Source organism: Argiope bruennichi, chromosome 2, assembly GCF_947563725.1.
Source record: "Argiope bruennichi chromosome 2, qqArgBrue1.1, whole genome shotgun sequence".
NCBI classification, from domain to species: Eukaryota; Metazoa; Arthropoda; class Arachnida; order Araneae; family Araneidae; genus Argiope; species Argiope bruennichi.
In genome coordinates, this window is record NC_079152.1 from 23,810,514 (window position 1) to 23,822,015 (window position 11,502).

Genomic DNA, 11,502 nt, shown 5'->3' on the forward strand with positions numbered 1-11,502 from the left:
CTACGTAAAATGACTTGAATAAGTAATATCAATTACTTTCAGTCGAAACTTTTAAATAAGGTTGCAGTTTTATTAAAAAATCAAACGGGGAAAAAACAAACATATACGGTTATAAAGCATAAAAGACAGTCAGGAAATGGATGGTAAAACGAATCGTGATTAGTTGTTTTCGGACTAATGTTTCTTCGGTATTTTTTACGTTGTTATTGTTGTTTGTTTTTTCTTGTCTCTGCAAGTCGAAAGCAATATAAATATATTTTCTCTTTAGGATTTGCAATTGCAATTTTTTACATATTGCAATTTGCACCTATTTCTATTCCAGTAAATACCATTTTCTTTACTTTCCAACGATTTTTAAAAAAAATTTCCTCCATAAGTGGAATTGTTGAAGTCTAAACAAAATCTGGCTTCCAGAATCTCTTTCCAATGTCGATTTTTTTGTTTTTTCAAAAAGTATTATTAAATAAAGAAGACCTCTTCTCGAATCCTAGTAAGCTCTTTTTTCGTACCATCTCCAGCGCAACAACCACTTTGGGGGGAGGGAATTGTTTATCGGTGTTTATAAAAATATGCCGGGCAAGGTTATTTACTCTAAAGAAAAGGATCTGAATCTGAAAATCCTTGTTGTAGATATCCAATTACATAGTCAAAATTTCACAATCGTAAATATTTATGCTCATCAAGATGTTAATATTAATCAAGCCGAAACATCATCAACTTTCATCATAAGTTATGAAGCGGTAATTATTATTCAATTTACAGTATGAAGTTTTGGCAGATTGGATGAATTGTTTCAAATTTACAATGCTCAATAAATCTAACCAAAGACATTAAAAATGCCTATACGATATTTATTCTAAATTAAACTTTTTTTGTTTCTCTTTTTGATGAAGTTTATTGTTATGTTTATGAATGCTATTTCGAAAGCGATCATTTACCATTTGTTATATGGTCAAGGCTCACGGTCATTACAAAATATCGCAAGACTGTTTATTGCCATCCAATTATTAAAAAAAATTCACGCTATCTTTAATTACATTGATGAACCAACTGTAGAATTTTTGACAAGGAAAGCTTTAAAAATCCTCCATAATCATACCACAATAAAGAATGCCGGAAGTCATATTTTTAGTTATTTGAAAAAGCCCTTTTGGAAAAATGTAGGGAAGAACTATTAACTTCAGATTACATTACATTCGAACAATATAGAATCAAATTAAAATATCATACAAAAAAGAGCAAGAGAAAATTTGTAGATCATATGTAAAATTTGTAAAACTCTAAAATATTCTTGAAAATTCTTATAAGTTATTTAACAATAATAATCTAAATGTTAAAAAGAACGAAATTATTTATCATAAGACATATAAGCAATTCGAAAATCAAAACTGTCTTTTTTTCTTGCGAAGCATTTTTCATTGCATAATATCTAACAAGATTCCATTTCACTCGACAACAATAGCAAATAATAATAATAATAATAATAATAAATAATGGCAATAATAATAATAATAATAATTTTGGGAAATCAAAAAGGTCGTTCAAAAAACTCCAACCAGTTACAGACAAACCCTGGCAACGTGGTTAAAGAAACTTGAGTTAGTACTAGAAGAAAATTCTTCTTATTTTCAAAGAACTATTGAATTTCCTTGGGTTCCAAAAGACTGGAACTAAGCCATTTTAATTTCAATTCCCACCCTAATAAAGATAAAAATCAAAATTATTTCATATAAACTCAATAGCCCTAAAACTTAACCCTGTTTTAACCCAGGTTTTCTTTAAGATTTTTGAGCCTATCGTAGCTAATCGTATTATTCAGTTTTTGACCTGTAATAAAAACTTTTCTCAAATCAACCCCATTTACAGAAACTAACCAAAATGCAATAATTAAAAAAAAAAAAAAAAAAAAAAAACCGTAAAATTAGGTTTCTAAAAAAATAATATCTTTAACATTTTAGGCTCTAAAACAGATGGACCGTGAACGAAAAATCTAATTAACCATCGCTAATGACATCATCTTCAATCTTTTTTATTATAGCACCTCGATTATTCATAAGCTTGAAAAATTACAAATCAAATTTTGCAATTCCATACATAAAATGAACCCTTTTGGTGTTCTAATTGGATGCCTAGTATCGTCTTATTAACATTAATAGAGCAAGAATTCTGAAAAAGAAAAACGCTTAGCGCATCAATTCTTTACTAAACAATTGGTAACATTTCATTTATCCACTGGCTAGAGATACTGATACTTTTAATATACAGTTGATTAGCAAAGATACATAAACCAATAAAAATATAATTTAAAATATCAACTATTCTCCAGACATCTAATAACACTGCCAGAAATTCTACATATCAGTCCTTATCTTTGTGATATCTTCCTTAACGAGTTCAGTTTTCAAAACAAAGGAATTGCAGGTGCAGTATTTGCTGCAACAAGTTTATGGACTATAAATCTAAACCATTTCATCATTGCTACTGATGGTTCGAAATTAAAGAGCGTCAATTCAGTCACAAGTTTATTCAGCATCCAAAAGTTTTCTATTCGTATTCATGAATTAAACTCGATTTTCATTGCAGGTCTTGGCAATTTGTCAAGACTTTTGATCCCAGACAGGCACACTTGGATGTTTTCAATCACTCAACCTTTTCATTACTAAACGATATGTTTCCATTCTCCTAAGATCGTTCATCGGCTCTCATAAAAATGCCAAAATGGGAGAAAAATGGGTCCCTGGACATTCAAGATTCTCATGGAAGGAGGAAGATTTTTTTGCTAAGCACGTTTCACTGTTTATTGAATGAATTTCTTCAGAAGATACCGCCTGTAACATGAGATAATTATTCCATTCAAATTACAACAGAAAACCTTTTATGATGGTATATAGTTTTCCGTTTCATATTGTAACATTCCAGGTCTTATCTCCATTACAAGAAAATAGTTCTTACTTATAGCATCGGAATTAATTATAATTTAAAAAATGATCATAACTCTAAGCCTTTTGCAAAAATTGAATCACTTTCAATCACAATTCAAGCCCCATCATGTGATCGCTGCAATGAAGTTTTATGGCATCACTCAAGGGTACTTGAGCATAGAAACTTGACTTGATGACGTCAGAGAAGGAACGAGTTCTTCGTTCCAATGTCACATTACAAAACAAATGGGTCTTATAAAAACTCTTTTAGCTACATCATAACTTTTTTTAAGTCATTCTTTGTTGGAAACGTTGTTAAGAGATGTTAAAAAGCCACATATTATGAATATTTAATAGAAAATTTTAATAAAATTTAATGGTCTGTATGCAAGAAAGGCTGAAATAATGATGCTTATAGCCTTTAAACTTTTAAGAGTAGAAACCGTTTCTAGTTTAAATAGTGAACGATTATTAATTTCAGAATGACAAGGAATAATTTTGTTTGTGACTAATACACATTCATTTAAGTAATAGTTTCTCTTACTTAATGTATCTGAAGACGAAATAAACTATTTTTGAGTGTCTACTTAAAGCTAATTTAAAATTTCGAATCAACATGAATCCAATAATTTTTTTTTTTTTTTTTACATTTTCAATTCGCGATTGAGTTGCATACATAATATTTATGTTTTCATATGCATATTTAAATAATTTCAAAACTTCCGATCAATGTAATAATCACTGTTTGCAGTATATATAAATGATTGTAAATTTGGTTAATTTATATTTTAAACAGAATAACTTTTAACAAAATTTACACATAACTTTGATTAAAACAAGAGTGCAATCCCATTTTAGAATACTGACAGTGTAATGCGTTCCGTTTCTTTTCTTTCTTTAGTTTCTCCTTTTTCCAATTTTTTATGTTTTGAGTATCATGTCTAATAACATAAGTCTGTTCTCAAATAGATTTTTATTATTAATTTTATAACTTGAACATCCTGATAAGGTTCTTTTATTCAACCCTTCTCTGATCACACTCTTATTCTGAAATTTCTGTTTCGATAGCTGACTTATTCAGAGTTTCCAAAGCATGTTTTTGAAGTCACGAGATAGCAGTAGTTCACTTGCCGTAATTATGTGTTGCATGTATTTGTTACGACTACAATTGTTGCATCGTTTTAGAAAAACAATTTTTTTTACAATTTAACTAAGGAAATTAAACATTTGATTTTTACTACGAGCTTCAACGTGGCAGTGCGCGCGGGAGTTCCGAAGAGAAAGGAGAGAGAATAACTTTTTTAGAAGCATACCCGGATGATGAGCGGCGAGGCAATTACGTCACACACAGCATCGACGGAGCCTGTAGTTTACAGATATTTGATATGATTTATGATAGATGCATATGATTTATGATAGGTAAATATGATTTATGATAGGCATTCACTACTTACTCTTTTCAGATGATAACTCTCATCTGACAGGCTACGTAGGCTGACGTAGCTTTTTTTTCAAAATACTTTTGTGTTAATAATGTTAAGCAATCTAACTTACAGTTTATGCGAGTAATAGTTTTCGCTGAAATGCCGATAACAAATTCAAGCGTATAAAATGTTAAAGATATCTTTTATACTGCATTTGAAAATCTAAATTTTCTTAAAATCAGTATATTTCGGAAATGAAGGGAATATTTTTCTTACAAATTTCTTTAATTTCGAACATCCGACAACAACAAAACCAGTCGATGTTTCCGCTTTAAAAATTTTCGTAAAACTATAACATTCGATTCTGAAATGAATCATTTCTTAGTATTTGATTTGCGAGCCACAGAAAAATTCAAAAATCTCTCCTGAACAGTTAAGCGATCTTTTCAGCACAAAATCAAACGAGAATTTTTCAGGCCTTCTAATTTGGAATGCAAGGGAGAAAAAGAAATTCCTATTAGTCAGTAAAAAATAAGATATTTTAAAGAACCAAATTAATCATGTGGAATTAGTGTAAAGAAAACAAAAAGAAGAAAGCGAAGAATTATTTTCTTTAGAAATAAAAGTATATAATAAAGAATTTACAAACAATCAAAACCAATTTCGTATATAAAAGGATAAGGATAAACGGACTATCAGATATTTTTATAATTAGTTACATATAAAATAAATTCATTTCTTTAACTCACAATCGCATGAAATAGCGGAGAGTTTCGGTATATACATCAAAACGAAATGCGGGGAAAAGCTTCTGCGCATCGCATTTGTGGACCCTCCCCGTTAACCCTTTGCTCTCGAGAGCTGACTCATGGTCACAATTCAAGAAAGATAGTGCATAATTTTGATGTCTTATTTATTTATTTTTCAATTTTCATTGTTGAAAATACCTATAGAATGGTAAAAAGATGCAAATTAACATTTCGGGGAAATTCAACTTGAAACAATTGTATACATTTATTTTTCGGAACAACAAACAGCCCTTGTATTAGCTGAATAATTTTGCATCGATATACTTTTCCGAGTGCAAAGGGTTAAACTGTATAAAATATTCTACCTTTAAAATGAACCTTTGGAAGAAATTAAAAATTGTCCAATAATTTCGTACAATTTCCTCTTATTTCAAACTTTAATCAATCAATATCACCAAGTTATCTTTTTATCAAACTCTCATATATTTTGAAATATATTAACTGAAAAGTCCAGGTTTACAGGTTACTTTATCCTATTCAGTTTTCATCCAAGTTCAAGATTGAAATGAATAAAGAGCAAGCTTAAGTTGATTTTTTTTTATTTCTTCCCTCAATTTGTTCGAAATCAAGCTTCTTTAATTAAAAACTCCATTTCATCATTCAAGTTTCAATCAGGATGAGCATACAAAATTTTTAGCTGTTACTTCTTGATTTTCAAATGTTAGTTTGATTATTGTTTGTATGTTTTTGTGGTTAAAAATATTAGCCTTAATGTTGGTTTCTTCATATTGAACATTAGATATTTATTAGTTAACATTTGTGTTTTGAATAGTTTTCCAAACAAAGGTAGATTTTTGATAAGGCTCGTATCTCATTCTATTTTAAAAATAAATTTATAGCAGCAAATTTAGCTCATAATTTCAAAGTAAATTAAATTCAATAATTATCCTGATAATTAACTTGGTAATATGCGATTAGTACGATATATACATTTAAATAATGCAAATAAGAAGGAAACTGTTAAATAAAAAATTATCAAAACTACAATCAAATTGAATTTACGAAGCCCCTTGCATAGCGAGTAAAACAAAATTTCAAAAAGTGGCTCGCTGAATGAGCGATGTTTTGCAGAACGAGTAGGCAGGCAACACAGTGTCATCACATGCTGGATTAACCTATATTAGTCTGTGTTGAGCGTTTATTCCAAAATAATCCTTTTACTGGAAGAAGTTTTGGCTGAATAATGCTATCGAATGCGACAATGAGGAGTTGAGAATGTACCTGCTGAGACATAATCGACGAGATTGCGTCTCTAAGATTACGCGGTTAGAAGGAAATAGAAACGACATCGATCGATGAGTTGGAAGTTTATTTTAGTTGCATAACCTCCTGTTTTAAAACAGCACTAGGGCCATTTTGGGAAGGACCTCGTAATTCTGAAACACGGTCAGACGACGAGGATGATATCTGAAGTGGCACCTCTCCTCCAAATTTACATACCACAGCAGCGGAAAGATGCTTGGCCCCGACGGATTTAGCATGCACCAGATCCGCTTACACGATGGGTTTTTGGTGGAATCGGGTTTCGAACCTAAGAGAGACCTTAAATTCCGAAGCCGACACCTTGCCAGCCACCGCGGCTCCTTGATGAGCTAGTGGAAGAACATAGCCAGAACTACTGATTAAATTTTGGAGCTGAATTCTGTGTCACATCAAAAAGCTGAGAAGAAGATTTGTCAAGAAAAGAAAAAATAATAGATGCAGCTGAGCAATAGCCAGTGAAATAAGGGGAGAAGCTGAAAGCACGAGAGAAAAGAGCGCATCGTATGTTAAGAAGCATCACTGTGATAAATCCGTAGCAAGGTGCACTATAAATTCGATTACACTGTTCCCATTTTCGCCGAATTTTGAAGTGTAGTCAAAGACATATATCTTTAGATAATTAGCTTGTAAAAAAAGCATGCATTCAAAAAAAAAAAAAAATTGTATTATTATAAATTTGTTTAAGTATTTTTGGGTGAATGGAACGCTTTGTCCTATTTTTACATGTATTCCTATTTGAAAATTTTTTTTTTGCTTAAACAGTGTTTCGAATTACGAGTAAGATTTGGGAAAGAGTTATGCTCGTCACGAGGTTCCTCTGCATTTCTTGAAAATAGAATGTTTTTATAAAATCCAATACTTATTTAAACAAAAAGGATCATATTTTCCATTTTTTAGTATATAAAATGTAATTGAATTTTATTGTACATATAAAAAAAAAAGATGCGGACAGTTTTTATCATCACTATAATTTTACATAAATCATTACATATTTAGGATTTCTTGAGTCAGCGAATTAAAAATCGTTAATGCGGAGGTCATTTACATAATAATTTAACAAATCTGAGTGTGGATGATGCAATTAATCAATAAGTTACTTCTGTTTGTTTTAAAATTGATCATATCTTTAAATGAAATAAATGAATCGATTCATGAATTTTAAGCATTAAGAATTGTTATATACTCTGTAATTAGATTACATAATTTAAAAAGAAAATTTAGATTTATTTCAAATTATGAAACTTAGTTATTTCAATACCACAATATAATTGTAATCTATACTATTAATAAAGATGAATGTGTGTGTGTGTTGGTGCTCTATAGGCCAAACTTTGTTACTTATGACTACCAAATTTGGCACAAGCATGTCTTGGAGGTCTGGAATATGCATTTCGGAGAGAGTTTTTTTTAAAAATTTTATTTAATTAAAAATTAAACTGACTTTTGATATTTTTCCGCAATACAATCACAAAAAAGTAAATTTTACACCGTTTCAAAATTTAAAAAAAAAAAACAATCTTTTTCATGATACCAATGTAATACACGAGAAATTTTCGCAAAATTTTCGCAATTTCTTAAAAAATAATTTTGTTGTCCAATTTCTTAAAGTAGATTACATTGTTGCAATGAAGTTTAAACTGTTTTCACTGTTTCATCTACTATATGATAGCATGATTTTTTTTTCAGTGCTCAAAGTTAAAGAACAAAATTTCTGTTCAATATCTGTGTCGTTCACGAGACGTAAATGTTCTAAAATTATAAAGTTTAAAACTTTATAATTCGGTCAGATTTGATCACAGAAGATGGAAACTTTTTTTTTCTTTTTCTTAATAGTTGGAGCGTGAAGAATATTTCGCAGCTTATAATTCCTTAGAACCGTATTCAATTTAGTTCATAATTTTTTGAAGTATGTTAATTGATCGAAATTTAGCTTTTTAAATCGTTTTAAAAGTAAAATTGAAACTAAATTTTATGATGAATGCAAGAAATTTTTATAATAATTGTGATATTGTAGAAATTATGAAAATCATTCTATAGAGCATATGCCTAACTATTATGTTTTCCGATATCATATTGCTTAGATTCAAAGTGTTGTATGTTTTTGTATTAGAGTTTAGTCACCTGTATTTTAATTAAAAGCTTAAATTTTATTTTAAGTTTGATTAGAGATATAGTATAATGGAGATATACCATAAGAGGCATATAGCTTAAGGCTTCAAAAATTATATGAAGCAAAATATTTTTAAGCTTCATATAATAGTATGCGTTATATGAAGCTTAAAAATATTTTGCTGAAGAAGTTATTAAGAGACCAAATTACTTAAAATATTTAATTAAAAATTAAATATTTTTTAAACCAGCTGGTTGCCAGAGGTAGTTAGTATTAAATAAATAAATATATAAATATGTAAATCAATATATAAATTTATATTAAGACTGATGATTTAGACTAAATTAAATATAAAATTCTTTTTCCCCATTTATCAGCGATGGACTCATTTTGATATTAGAAACTGCCTAAAAGATCAGATATATAGCAATTGTTGCAGTTCAGACATCAGAAATGTAAGTTCTTTTTCAATCTCCGGTATTTCAAAACAAAATAAGATATTTATTTATAATATATTAAAAATAAAATTCTGTAAATGCTCGAGGAATATCAGTTTTTTTTTCATAAAATTATCAAACACTTATGCCTATATTTCTTTTTATTCATGAGTTCTTCACTTTATTTCGTAACCAAATGAATTTCTCAGTTAAACATTATTAAAAGAAAATACTTTTTAGCAGTTTTTATTTTTATCTATAAAAAATGTCAATAACATCAAAAACACCAAATTAACAGCGAAATAATACTTGCTTGATAAAAACTACGTCATGCAGTAATAAATAACCATTAGAAATTTTGACAATAAAAAATATTGTATAATTTTATATAAAAGAATTTGTTATTAATTCGAGGGTTAATATTTTCAGAAGAATTAATAAAAAACATTTATAGTAGTAAAATTGTTTTCTCTTCGCGATTTCATACAATGAGGACTTTACTGTATCGATTTTAAGATAGGATGTTAGTCTTGAATTTAGTTCATAGATGGCGCTAGGTTATCACATTTTTGCATTTACACTATGTATTCGTAGGTTCTTAGAAATCGAAAATCTAGGAAAATGCTTTTCTTCTAAGGTTAATTTCAACGAATTTGAAGCAGCAGTAGATTTCCAGAAATATCTTGATTCCGGAAAACTATAAAACACAATAGCCCGCATTGCAGAATAAGGCAAACTATGGTGAAAATTAGCAAAACTAAATTAAATTTCCTTCTCTAAATAATATTAAAATGTTTTTCATGGCACAAAAATTTTATTTGCTGAAACTCAAATTCAATAAATTAGCAACATAATTTTTAAATTAGCAACACAGTATTTCCTTGTTATGAATCGTAAAAAAATTAGAATAAATATGAAGAATAAGAAAACAGAACTGTCTGATAATAAGAAATCAAACTGACTGATTTCGCAGAATTGATATGAGATTAGTTAAAAAGATATCGAAGAAAATTTTTAAATTTTTGTAACTAACTTTTTGATATTCAAAGGGATAACTATTTATTTAATAAATGGGATTCATCCCCCCTTTCCCTTTTGTCAGAAATTCGAAATACTTCTAAATATTGTTCAATATTTTTTAAAAAAATTATAACATTTTGATTATTTTATGGAATGCGTTCATTAAATCGAATTTAAAAAATGTTTTATCAAATACTCTTGTAACATTATTATATATGAATCAGACATCTAATTTAATGGAATTTTATAAAGGGGAAGAAGGGGAATATTAATTATTTCAGATATATAAGCTTATTTGTTTCTTGATAAAAGATCGTATTTTTAAAAAGAAAATAAAAATATTTTACATATGAGAAAAAAAAAAAAAAGGTAGAAAGAAAAGAAAAGTAAGAAAATATGATAATATAATCCAGCGGATTTTTATCGTGCCTCTAACAACCTAACATATATAATATATAATGATTCAATTTATTTCTGTTTATGATGAAGGTGACAGTGTGTGCTGAAACTCTGCAGATCATACCCCTTTACTTAGAGCGAATAAATTTTGTGCGGATATAGTACTTTAGGGAGTAAAAATATGCACCTCGGAGAGATTTTTTAAAAAGTTTTTTCATTAGAATTTTAATTAATTAAAAATTAAGCAAAACTTTCGTGTTTCTTTTTCTGAGACGAGTTCTGAAAATATATTACAAGATTAAGTTTCACATCATTTAAAAATATATATCTATTATCTTTTCAATGAAATCAATTTCTTTGCCGTTGAATTCTTTCAGTAAGTAATTAAAAAAATATTACATCCACTCTCCAACAATAATAATCAGCAATTTCTTTGCCGTTGAATTCTTTCAGTAAGTAATTAAAAAAAAATATTACATCCACTCTCCAACAATAATAATCAGCAATTTCTTTGCCGTTGAATTCTTTCAGTAAGTAATTAAAAAAATATTACATCTACTCTCCAACAATAATAATCAGCAATTTCCAACAATATAATAATTTCATATAAAATTAAAATAAAAATTGATTTGCACTAACACGTAACGTTTACATGAGAAAAATTAGCCGTTGAGTTTGCTAATTTTAACTTTTTATCATGATAACAAGACCTCAGATTAAAAGAAAAAGCTGATTGTGTCAGCAAACTAAGCCTAGAAAAGTGTAATTTTCAGCATATGACCTATATGAAATGAAATAAATATGAAACATGATATTTAAGAGAAAAATAAATACTATAAAATTTTTCATGCGACCTTTTAAATTATCGGCTTTATAAATTCAATAATTCTATATTATTTAAGAAGGATATGTCTTATATATACAAAAAATACTCTTTTTAATCGGGGTCCAATAGCTAATTTCTAAACCCTTAGTGTTAGCATATACATTCAGCAAGAAAATGGTGTAAGTGAAGCATTAAATTATATCAAATGTAGTTTGACTCATTAATCATTCTGATGAATTAACAAATTAAGATTTTTATACAGATCCATTGTCATATTTAATAAAATATTTTTG